Source organism: Nematolebias whitei, chromosome 7 (genome assembly GCF_014905685.2).
Source record: "Nematolebias whitei isolate Nwh7 chromosome 7, NemWhi1, whole genome shotgun sequence".
Classification (NCBI taxonomy): domain Eukaryota; kingdom Metazoa; phylum Chordata; class Actinopteri; order Cyprinodontiformes; family Rivulidae; genus Nematolebias; species Nematolebias whitei.
Window position 1 is genome coordinate 5805516 of NC_056504.1, and position 12168 is coordinate 5817683.

Sequence of the window (12168 nt, forward strand, 5' to 3'; positions counted from 1 at the left end):
CAGCCTCCTCAGCTGTGTGTCAGCCTCCTCAGCTGTGTGTCAGCCTCTTCAGCTGTGCGTTAGCCTCCTCAGCTGTGCGTTAGCCTCCTCAGCTGTGTATATAAATAGACACAAAGATGGATCTGGTGAGCATTGTTTTGTTGTCCGAAGTTCTCACCTTAACACACTTCCTTTTATGGCTGGTTCTTTTGTTTATTTCGAGCAGAAGGATCAAAGAAAAGTTGAGGTCTATACACATCATGTGAGACGATAAAAATAATGTGGCAGAGTTAAAAAAAATAAAAATAAAAATGCTAACAGCATAAAATATTCCATGTTTTTTGCAGGTGAATGACCGAGGTGTCAGGAGACGTTATGACGCACATCGTATTTAGCTGCAAGGCACCAAGAGTTCAGAGGCAGTGATCAGTCAACAATAAATCGGCCTGTTCAGACATTTATTTATCGTTTATTATGAATCCATTCATTTTCTGTGCTGCTTCGAAACAGGAGCACAAGACGAACGTGGAAGGGGCCCCTCACAGCTGATACACAAAGGCTTGAAATGTTTTGTTGTTGGACATTTGTCTTGTGTAGTCTACTAGTCTCGCCTGTTTCCTGCGTGTTAATAGTTTGCCACACAGGCTCTGTCTGGATTATTTGCCTCCCATAGGGAAAAGCGATGGGGGGGGGGGGTGCGCTGCTATTTAAATGGATGAATTTGGTGGGAAAAGTCTCGGTCATCAGCCGTACAGCGTTGAAGCTGTGCTGCTTCAGCATAACCTCCTCCATGAAAGCAGTCTTATTGGTCTTGACAGCCCCCCTCCCCCCTCTCCCCCACCCCGCTCAGTCATCCAGCTCGCTTCAGATTCACAGACACACGATGGCCAAAAATGAACGTGTCGATGGGAGTTGCCACTGAAGTTGTTTCTAATCGGTGATTTGTTTGGAGGGAGGGAAGAGGCGCAGGAAACATGTCGGAGCACACGCCCGAGTTGGCCTCCCCCCAGCTGTGCATCACTTCCTTCTTGCCCAGCGGGGGTCACATGCTTTTATTTACGGTGGATACATTTTGAGTTTTTTTTAAAAAACTTGATAGTTGAGGAATAAGAGGAACGCCGTGCAGCGCTCATGATCCAGTCAGCTGGGACTCTTTGCTCAGCACATTTGAACCCACTGGTGAAAGTTTGACTGTCCTTGTTGTTTCACCACCGTCGATACGTGACCGCTCCATGAGAGCGTGGCAGTGGGGGGGGTAAAGAAGCTGAGAGCGTGCACGGCAGTCATTAAAAACTGCTCAAAAGTCAACTTTATTGTCAAAACTGCAATATGTACAGGACATGCACGGGATTGAAAGTGCATCACTCTCAGAGCCCTGGTGCAACAATAACCATTAAACATTAAAACATTTAATAAGCATTAGCATACAATGAAATAATAAAAGTATGATTCTGTCCTAAATTGTATTATAGCTGTATAAATATATAAAAAAAAAGTATATCTATAAATAAAATATAGGTCCTGACATTGACATGTGTAGTAAGGTGACAAAGCAGCATATGAAGTGAATGTACACAGTACATGTATGAAGTATGTGATTTGGTGTAGAGGTAAAGTGACGTATGCAGTAAGGCTGGTAAACACCGTTTTGTCGGGAGAGCGAGAAGCGCGCGCCGGCCATCTTGTTGAGTAGATTCTGACACGAGGCTTCAAAGTTGATTACACATGTACTCATAATGTGACACGTCGGATGTTAGCTGTGCACGAGTGATGAGGTCTGGCTTCTGATGGTAGAAGAGATGCTGCGTGCCAAGTGCAAAGACGAGGAAGAGTCTGTTGCGTTCCAGCCTGCGTTCAGTCCACATGCTTGAGTCACTCGTCTGATGAACTCCTCCTGATTCAGTGCATCAGTACTCCCAAACGGTGTGCTGCTCTTGCAGAATAACTTCCTGTAAGGCTTCTGCTGAACTACGCACACTTCCTGTTCACTTCCTGCTTCGTGAGCCGTTGATGTTGACACGATTCAGTCTGGACTGGAGAGTTTGTGTGGATGTGACGGCAGCGCTCTTCAACTCTGATGCCTTCTCTAAACTAAAACTGGACAATTCTGGGGGGGTCGCGCCTGTTTCTATATCACAGGACATAACTTTAAACGCCTCTTTAAGAGCTTCTCCTCACGCTTGTCTGCTTTCAGAAATGACGCGTGAAACTGTCACCAATTCGCTGAAGTGAAACCGATTTGGCGTTCGTCTCTCCGCTCTTTCTACTTCCTCCTCCGTCCACTCGCACAGACGCGTGCACAAAGATGTATATTTTAATTTGGTCATTTGAATCCAGCAGAGGAATGAATGGCACTCGAGTCCGATTCAGAATTTGAATTCTACTGTTATCGGTCTCGTCAGCTCCGTTTTGGAGCCATTTCACGTCGTTTACGCTGCTCAGACACAAGGAGACCCTTTATTGTGGCTCATGTGGCCAGAGCAGAAAAGAATGGGTTGATTTTTGTGGTTTGCATTTTAACATTTATAAACTGCATGCATGTGTTTTCCATTGTTGCGGTCATTTAGAAGAAGCTTTGTTCACATGTTGAAGCGGAGGCCTTGACACAGACCACCTCTTGGGTGAGCGTAGACCGAGGACAGTGATGTCACTGCAGCTCTTCGTGCAATTTGCTGAACTTGCGCGCACACAAGCACGTGCACCTGTAAAAACCCAAGCGCGACGAGGACGAGGTGCAGGTTATATTTTTAGACGCTACAGCTGAATTAAAGAAAGCCGGAAGGCGTGCGGAGTCCATTTTTGTTGCTCCCTTTTAAAAGGAGCGATGCTTCCTCCAATTCACCACAGCTCGAACAAAGACAAACCAAAAAGACGGAGAGACAGAGGAGGGTGGTGGGCTGAAGGGAGGGGGCGATGTGGAAGACGGAGCAAGCTGTCAATAGAGCTACTGTAGTAATGCAATGTGTACCGTGAGTCTGAGCACGGAGCGTATGAATGAACCGGGCGCAGCTGCACGTGTTAGCCATTCTCCATTAGAGACGAGAGGAAGAGGGATGGAAGCCCTCACACGGTGCAGAGTTGATTTACTTCTCTGTTTTAATGTCAGCTGCTCTTTTTAAACCAACAGATATATATATGCAGTATTCTCTTCTTGTCCGTACGCACACAAAACAACAAAACCACGACTCCAGAATGTTTCAGATACATTAATGAAATACTGCAGTTTAATGGCTTCTTACCATCATTATGCTGTTTTATCCTGTCTGCACTTGAACTCAAACACAAGCGCCTGCTTTTTGTCAGCATCTGCTAATCTAAGGGATGGTGTGCATGTGTGTGTGCGTGTGTGTGTGGTTGGCCAGCTGGGCCATAATCACCAACATTAAGTAGCTTAATCGTGACTGGGTCTGTGTCTCCTGGTGTGCTTTGCATCAACGTGTCTGATTGTAGGAAGGTGTCTGCTTTCAAACAGCTGAAATATACAATAATTAACCGATTATTATATATATGTATTTATATTTGTACAGTAAAACAGTTCTTCACTGCTGAAAAACTGGGATTCCCAATCATTTTACTTTGAATATGCAAATGTTGACGAAGCAGTTTTGGCAACACCATTTCTGAAGTAGTTTGGTTAGGCTATGCTTTGGAAGAAAAGAAGCTGAAAGGTCATAGTGTCGCTTTTAAACGTTGATATGAGACATGTTTTGATAACTTCTTTGCCAGTTTTTACTATATCTTTAAGTGTAAAAGTTTATCTAAAAGTTGTGTAATATACTGTTTAAACTAAACTATTGTTATGTTTTGTTAAATGAAAAATGCATATTTGTCAAACAAAATGTTTTGATGCACGTTGGCCATTGAAATCCTGTTTTCTGTCAATGTGCACATGTGGATCTGCCAGAGAAACCTTATGATGGTCGACCTCTACGTGCTGCGCGCACCCCATTAATGTGCTCCGATTGTTTTTATAGATAAAGGGTTACAAAACGACTCGATGCAAAATGAGCGCAGCCGTTTAACCCAAGTTTTAGAAGCCTAAGTCCCATTTCACCTGCTACGTTACTTTAATCTGGAGCAACTCTTGAATCATTTGCACGTGTTCATTGAACGTTTGCGTTGTATTTTGGAGCTCCAAACTGCAGAACTGATGTACAAAGAGTGGTTATAGAGAGTGAAGCAGGCATCCTGACTAGTTGAATTCTGGGGTCATTTTGAGGGTAGTTTCTATTAAAACACTTGTGAGGATGCTTTGGGAATCACGACATTTTGCATTTTAAAAACTAAACCTTCAAAACAGAAGGTTTAATATTTAATATCCTCTTCTTCCATGCGTTCACACAATTTCCTGAGGTCTTCCTGAAATGTTAATGTTTTGGTTTAAACACCAAAGACAGAAAAGAGCACAAAAGCTCATTTATCCACCATGAATTAACGGCTTTATAAAAGTAATAATGCAGTGTTTCACGTCCAGGAATCAACCCCTTAACATGACCCCTAACCAGTATCACAAGGTCCTTTTTATTTAATTTATTACATAAACTACACTTGAAGTTCGATATTAACAAGAATACTCGTAGTCCAGGGAGGTGGACGGACCAGCAGTCATGGTAGCAGTCTGCCGCTCATGGGTTTACTGAGCTCTGCTGTTTGGGAGATAAAGTGATTTTTGTGTATTTTGCCTAGAAGTTCAATGACCAGGTTGGATTTTAGTTTCTGGTTTTTTTTTGTGTGTGTCTTTGAGCATATAAAACCCAAAATATTATTATTTTTTATTAAATCACTGTTAGGCCCATATTTTTTGGTCGTACCAGTATTTATTTATTTATTTATGTGATCAATAATTTTAGGCACAGGAATAAAAATTCAAATTCACAGTAGGATTTAGTTTATAAAATGTAACGCATTTCCCATAAATTAATTTGTATATGGGAGTGATTTGTGACAAAAGGGTGGCAGTAGTGGTCAATGGTTAACAAGAGAGTAGTGAGAGCAGCTGTGTTGTGTGGTCTGGAGACGGTGGCATTGACAGCAAGACAGGAGACAGAACTGGACGTGGCAGAAATGAAGATGTTGAGGTTCTCCTTAGGAGAGACGAGGATGGAGAAGATCAGGAATGAGATCATCAGAGGTACAGCACAGGTTGAACAACTGGGAGATAAAGTTAGAGAGGACACACTGAGATGGTTTGGACATGTCCAGAGGAGGGACAGTGGTTTGGACATGCCCAGAGGAGGGACAGTGGTTTGGACATGCCCAGAGGAGGGACAGTGGTTTGGACATGCCCAGAGGAGGGACAGTGGTTTGGACATGTCCAGAGGAGGGACAGTGGGTACATCGGTAGAAGGATGTTAGAAATGCAGCTGCCTGGAAAAAGACAAAGAGGAGATGTATGGATGCTGTTAGAGAGGACTTGGAGGTAGGTGGAGTGAGGACAGAGGATGCAGAGGAGAGACGGAGAAGATTGACTTACTGGGGCGAAAGAAAAAGAAGACATGCGTTCATTTGTGCACGTGCAAAAACCTGGATAAAGAAGTACTGGTAAGAAGTTTCTTGGTGCCACTTGGCTATTTTCTTTTTTTTGGCTTATTTATTTATTTTTGTGATAAACCGTGTCTCTCATTCCCACATTAACCAGTCTAATTTATGTTGTGACAAAGTCCAGTTTAGTCTTTCAGGTAAGCGTATTTCTAACATGGTAAACATTTCTTGGGGTTCGGCCCGCTCATCGTGGCACTGTCGAGCATTCACTGAGAAATGTTTCTTTCCACTCTGTCAGATTGTTCAGATTAATTAGAATCAAAAGTGATGGATCTTCACTGACCTTGACAAGACTGTCTGTCATAAAAATGTAGGAGAGGAAGCTAATTTGATTCTTTGTCTTGCCTCCACCTCCCCCATGGAGCCACACAGACAGAACAGATGAGAGGGGGTGGAGGGGAATGAAGAGGAGGAGGAGGAGGAGGAATTGGGGTAGGGATTGACCCAGAATCAGCTCTTCTGATACGCACTGATGTGCTCCGATACCACTGAGCAGTGCCCATCTGAGACCGACTGATATTTTCTATTTGACAGCAGTGAGAAGTTGGTTTCTTGCCGAGTGATGGCAGTCTTTGATGTTTTAGCAGTTTGGGTAATGGTAAAATACGTCGTTTACTTTCACGTAAATTATTCACCTTACTTGACAGCCAACTAAGAAAGTCTTTGTTTTTTTTCTTTAAGCCTTTGACCGAAATATTTTACGCCAATATTTCATTCAGGGTGTATTGTTTTACATAGTTTGTACTGTTTTACCTAGCCTTAGTTGTGACAAAATGGGGATAGTTGGAACTCCTTAAATGTTTAAAGTATTTTGGAGAAATGCTGTCTCGTGTCGGCGTTATTATTTAGTTTCAAGGACATAAGACCATAATAAACCCTTTGGTTCTTTTAGAAAAGCCTTAATCTTTTGACACTAGTTTGTATATTTTGAAAATTGATTTCCAATGTAGATCACCAAGAGATTACAGTTCAGTCAATACTTGGTGAAGATACGAGTTGACTTAGCTGCTGCTCTTCATATAATCGTGTCCTTGAAGTCCGCCTCGGTTAAGAAAATGCTCATGTTAACATCCATGAACCAGTTCACTCAATGGTCTCCAGCGTTTGACACTGCATGATACCACAGCCAGTCAAGCCAATGTTCAGAGAGTTGGAGATATTTGCTCTTATCGCTGATTACCAATCCGCAGCAGTGCCTCAGGCCGCAGGGTTGCCAGTTTGAGGTTCGTTTGATAGATGAGGCTAACGCAAAGGATGTGAGTGTTGGGCCACATGTATGTGTAAAGTTGAATGAACTGCTCACACAGAAGTAGATGAAACCATGGACATAAGGGTACTCTGGATAAAAAACAAAACTAGCCCTCTTTTTATAACTAGAGTTCATTAGTCCGACTTGAAACAATCAGAAGCGTTAGTTCTAGCCTGCACCACAATAAACCAAGACGAGGCGTGGAGGAAGACCAGCGGAAGTACAATAATTTATAAGAAATCACAAATTATCATGGCTTCCATTATCAGTGATTTCTGTGGTTAAGGAAAGAAATCATTAAGCTAAATCTGTCATTCAGCTTTAGAGAACTCGCCCTGAAAATGAAGATCATTTTCCTCAACAGGACAATGATCTGAAGCTTGCAGCCCACTTCTAAGGAAGAGAGGCTGTTTAACTTGGCGAGCACCGAGTCCTGACCTAAATCCCATTGAATACTGTTAAAAGCATCCGTAATCTATGATTGCAGGAGTCTAGGACTCTACTCCTGCTGGTCATGCCAGGTTTGGATCAGAAGTCAAACCTACTGCTTATTGACCTCCAACAAGCTTAATTTAGCAATCTACACATCCGTTACTGTGGTTTATTGAGAGCAACAGCGCCGAATAGCTAGACTCTTGTAAATTATTCCGCCGCTAACTTAATTTGCCCTCATCTTCTTGATCTCCAGAAATGGCAAAAGGACCCTGAAAACTCAATTAGAGTGGAAGTTAATGGGGGTTGATTTTTCAGCTACCATGGGTGGATGAGATCTACAAAGTGTGGTCTAAAGGCGTAGGTTCAGGTCGGCACAGTCAAAATGAAGCTCAAAGAGTACAAGTGACGTTTAGGCTTGCTGTACCTGTGAGACTGGCACAAAGGAGGATGATGAGTGTGTAAACCTTCCTTCCTTTATAGCAGATTTAGGCTTAAAAAATGTAGGAAATGTTACCGATGTTTAAATTTTGATAATGTAACTCTTAGATTCTGGACTTACATTGTTTTTAGGTACTCCCGCCAGTTATTTACCCTCATTTGTGCTCACCTGTTTCTTCTTTGCCCCTGATATTCTTTTAAACCACAACCCAAAGTCAAGGCTAGCAAAGTGGCTCCTCTCACATCCCCCATCCAATTTAATTGATGCCATTCTACAATATGGTTTTTTAGAGCTAACGAGCACATCTTGTAATGGACAAGGCAGTTTCAGCTACTGCCTCTGAGAGAGTATGAAATTATTCATGTGTTTTTGACTACCGGCCCGTTGGCCCTGCTGCGATGCCGAGTCCTCCTAGAGGATCGGACAGTGAAGACCGTTTGGAGTGAAAGGTCCACTTCTATAAACCCACCATGACAGAGGCTGTGTTGTTGGTGCATTTGTGCACAGACACTCAGCTGATTACAATAAGAGCGGAGCGCACACATTTATGGGAAATGTGTCTTGAGTTGATTGAGATGGATAGAGCATCAGGCAGATGGAGAGCTGAGAGGGTCGACTGGATGGAGAGGGACAGTTGATGGTTTTATGTGCAGAATGAGTGCAGTTAGCTGATCTAGAAAATCAATGTCGGCTCTGATTAAATGGGCGGCAGCACAGAAAGGCTCAATCAAAATCTTTCAGCTGCAATGTGCTCGGAGGATTTAGTCAGACAGCAGGACGTTTGTGATGAACATGTTAGTGAAAAAATATGAGTTTTTTATTAGTGTGATTTTTTAAAATGTAACTAATATAAGCAGGAAATCCCAATGTCTCAGACAGTAAATCAACACTGAGTACTTACACAGCATTTATTTGCTCTCTATGTTTAGGATACTAGTACATTTAGTTGGTGAATAAATGAGTAAACTGCCATAAAAGGCATTGTTTATAGGGTCAGTATTTTGGTCGGTTACAAATACCATCAAAACTCTACATTTTTAACAGCTTTAGCCTGTTTGGTCAAAATTTCAAATAATCAACATTGAAAATATTAAACGCTCTTGTTCCATTGTAATAAATTAGCATCTTGAGGTCGGCGTTTACTTTCCTGAGGACGGCCACACAGAGTTTTTCTGAGTTGTTTGCCAGATTAATTGATAGTCAGTATTTCTGCTTAGATTTTGTTAAAACTGTATGAAAACCTGAATTTTTGATCAAAGCTGTGACCACCTGATCTTTAAACGAATGTGCTTGTGTTCTTCTTCATGTTCGTCCATTCATTCTGCTTAGTCTTTTTGTTTTGACCTGAACAGCCATCATAATGTCTGCCTCTCCTCCATCCTGCACCTTAGGGCCTCTCTTGTTTCGTCTCAGACACTGATATTCCCAGAGCTCCTAACCCCAAATGGGCCGAGCTAATTTCCTGAGTTCTCATGGTTTTTCATGTCAAACACGCACCGCTCTTTGTGAATTGTTTCATCCACCCTCTCTTAGTCCCATTTTCACCGTCTCATTTTTTTCAATCATAAGAGAGACAGCCACCGGAAGAGAAAGATAAGTTGTTCAAAGAGCGTTCATTTGCTGCACTCCTGCAGCTTTCAGACGTTTTGTATCGGGTGTACGACAAAGGGAGGACCATCAGCTGCACTTGCTTGTCTTAGACTAGCAAAAGATATTTGCAAACAATTTTCTTCTTTTCAGCCTGTTTCATTCTTACATTGTCACCCAGTCTGAAAGAATGAGCATCCGTCAGACTGTAACCTTCAGTAAAAGCTATATTAAATTAAATTAATGGATTTTCAATTAACTTTTTTTTCTCTTTTTGTACAATTTTGAACTTCCCTGAAGAAATCTGCATAAAGTTCTCGTTTCCAGGCTTCTGTGGGTTGGACAGACTTGTTGACAAGCTCAGACAGGCACTGATAAGAGCCCAGCTTAGTTTGTAGAGCAACTGCATGCATGCACACACACCTGCACACACACCTGCACACACACCTGTACACACACCTGCACACACACCTGCACACACACCTGCACACACACCTGCACACACACCTGCACACACACCTGTACACAAACCTGCACACACACCTGTACACACACCTGCACACACACCTGTACACAAACCTGCACACACACCTGTACACACACCTATACACAAACCTGCACACACACCTGCACACACACCTGTACACACACCTGTACACACACCTGCACACACACCTGTACACACACCTGCACACAACTCTGTCTTTTCATAAGTCACACCAAGGCAGGAAGAAGGCGACTCAGGCTCATCTTGAAGTATCTTGTAAAATAGGTTATTATTATTATTATTATCACAGGCAGATATCGCTTTTCCCCATTGAGGTGTTGAATTACTGTTTCTTACTCATGTTCAACTGTTTTAGAGCCTAAAGTGAAAGGCTCAAAGTTTGTACAGAGACTTTGACGATAAACATCCACAACTTTGAGTTTAGCACTTGTTCCAGCAGCATTTTTTTTATATGTGGTCATTTTATTATCAATGGGATTGAGTCTGAATAAGTGGAGATATCGTGCATGATTTATTTAATAGAAAAGTGTTCACTGTTTTCTTCCACTTTGGACTAAGCTGTTGGTGGAGAATCAGTTTGGTGTTTCCTCAGACTGATGAAGCCTTCTGGATGGAAGGCAAAACGTCTCAGTACAAAAAACAACAACCGTCCATATGACCTGACTGAACAATGTTGGGTTTCCTTCATCTAAATAACCATCTCTTATTTTTATTTAAATTTTCGTGAAAAGTCTTTTTTTTTTTAAAGCTTACTGGTAACTCGAATCTATGAGGTATATTTTACATAACAGAGTGCGTTTTTACTGCAAACGATTCATTTAATTTTATTTCTATAGCACCACGTGACAACAGAAGTCGTCAGGGCTCTGAGCAGAAACATTCGTGTATATAAAAAGTAAATGAACGCAGAGTAGCCTGTAGGTTTTCACACTGATATGTTGCATTTTGGGCTGTGATTCTAGTTACTCAAAAACAGAAGTGGATTTAAAATTGAGTCGGTTTATTTAGGACAGCTAAAGCTATTAATGTATTTTTCAGCAGATTTCTTCGTCGAGCAGTCACAGAGGTTGTTTTGTTTCTGCAAACGTCTCTGCCTTTCAGCGGTAAATGTTTTCAAATCTTCTGCGAAAGAACGAGAAAAGTGCTCTTTGTTTGCACGTTCACATGTTTCCCGGAGCGATGGATTTCAACTCCCGCAGAAATAAGTCACATTTTTTCCAATTAAGGGGTTTAGGAGGCCTTAAATAATGATGCGCCATTTTATTTAATTGGAATACGGATTATCTTAAAAATAAGCAATACATTTTCCGCTGTGACTTGATTCGCTGTTACTTTAAATAAAAATCTTATTTATGTGAACAAAGGAAGGTCAAACCGTCTATCAGAAGGTCAAAGGTCAACAGACGGTCTATGGTTGAATAATAAATAAAACGCCCAAAAAGTGATGTTTTGTGTTCAGGCTGTCGTTTTAGCAGCTAAAACAGAGGCTTGTTGTTCAGGAAGCTGAAGGCATTGCAGATTTTTTTTTGTCATTCTGTGTTTTTTCACCTGACTGGTGAGAATAAAAGCCTCTCTGTGTCGAATCTCCTGGATTATATTTTAAGAACCAATTTAAAATATAAATAGTAATAAAACAAAATCTTATTTCTGATTTTAGACATTTTTCTATTCAAATGAGAGTTTCTGTTATTCTTAAACCAAAATTGAAACAACTTTCTCTTTTGAAAGCATGAGTCAGCACATAGTCAAATACTACTCTGTAGTTAAGTATTTTAGAATTGTAACTTTGTTTAAAAAAAAAACACCTTTAACTGGGTTTTGAATTTGGTTGTACTTGCATGTAAAATTACTATGGATTGGACGGCTTCATACAGCTCAGAGTCAAGCTGTTTCAATGGAAGTTATCTAATGTTTTGCACAGTAAATTGCTAACATTGACACAAGTTGCTTTATTAGGACAGAAAAGGACAAGTAGTTACGTATATTGTTAACAATGCAGAGCCTTAGAGACGACGTCTACAGCTCAGCTTTTTACTGACCAACATAATGAAAAGTGGTGAGGCTGTGCAATGAAGAGGAAATGATACGCACACACTGGCATGTCTTCACAGGAGAAGCTGCTTGAGGATCATATGTGCTGAGTTCATATCTTTCAAAATATTAACGCAATATTTGATTCATGTGTATTCAGATTCAGTAAACCAGCTTTTCTTTAGAGTTCATTTAAAGTTTTAAAGTTTACCTTGTTAAAGTTCCTTTGCTGAAGGGAGGTGACCCCACCTCACTGAACAACTATCGACCAATCTCTAAACTCTGCATTTTAGCCAAGGTTCTAGAAAAACTGATAAACTCTCAAATCAAAAATTACCTGGACTCATTTAACATCTTACCTCCACATCAGTCTGGTTTCAGGAAACAACACAGCACAAC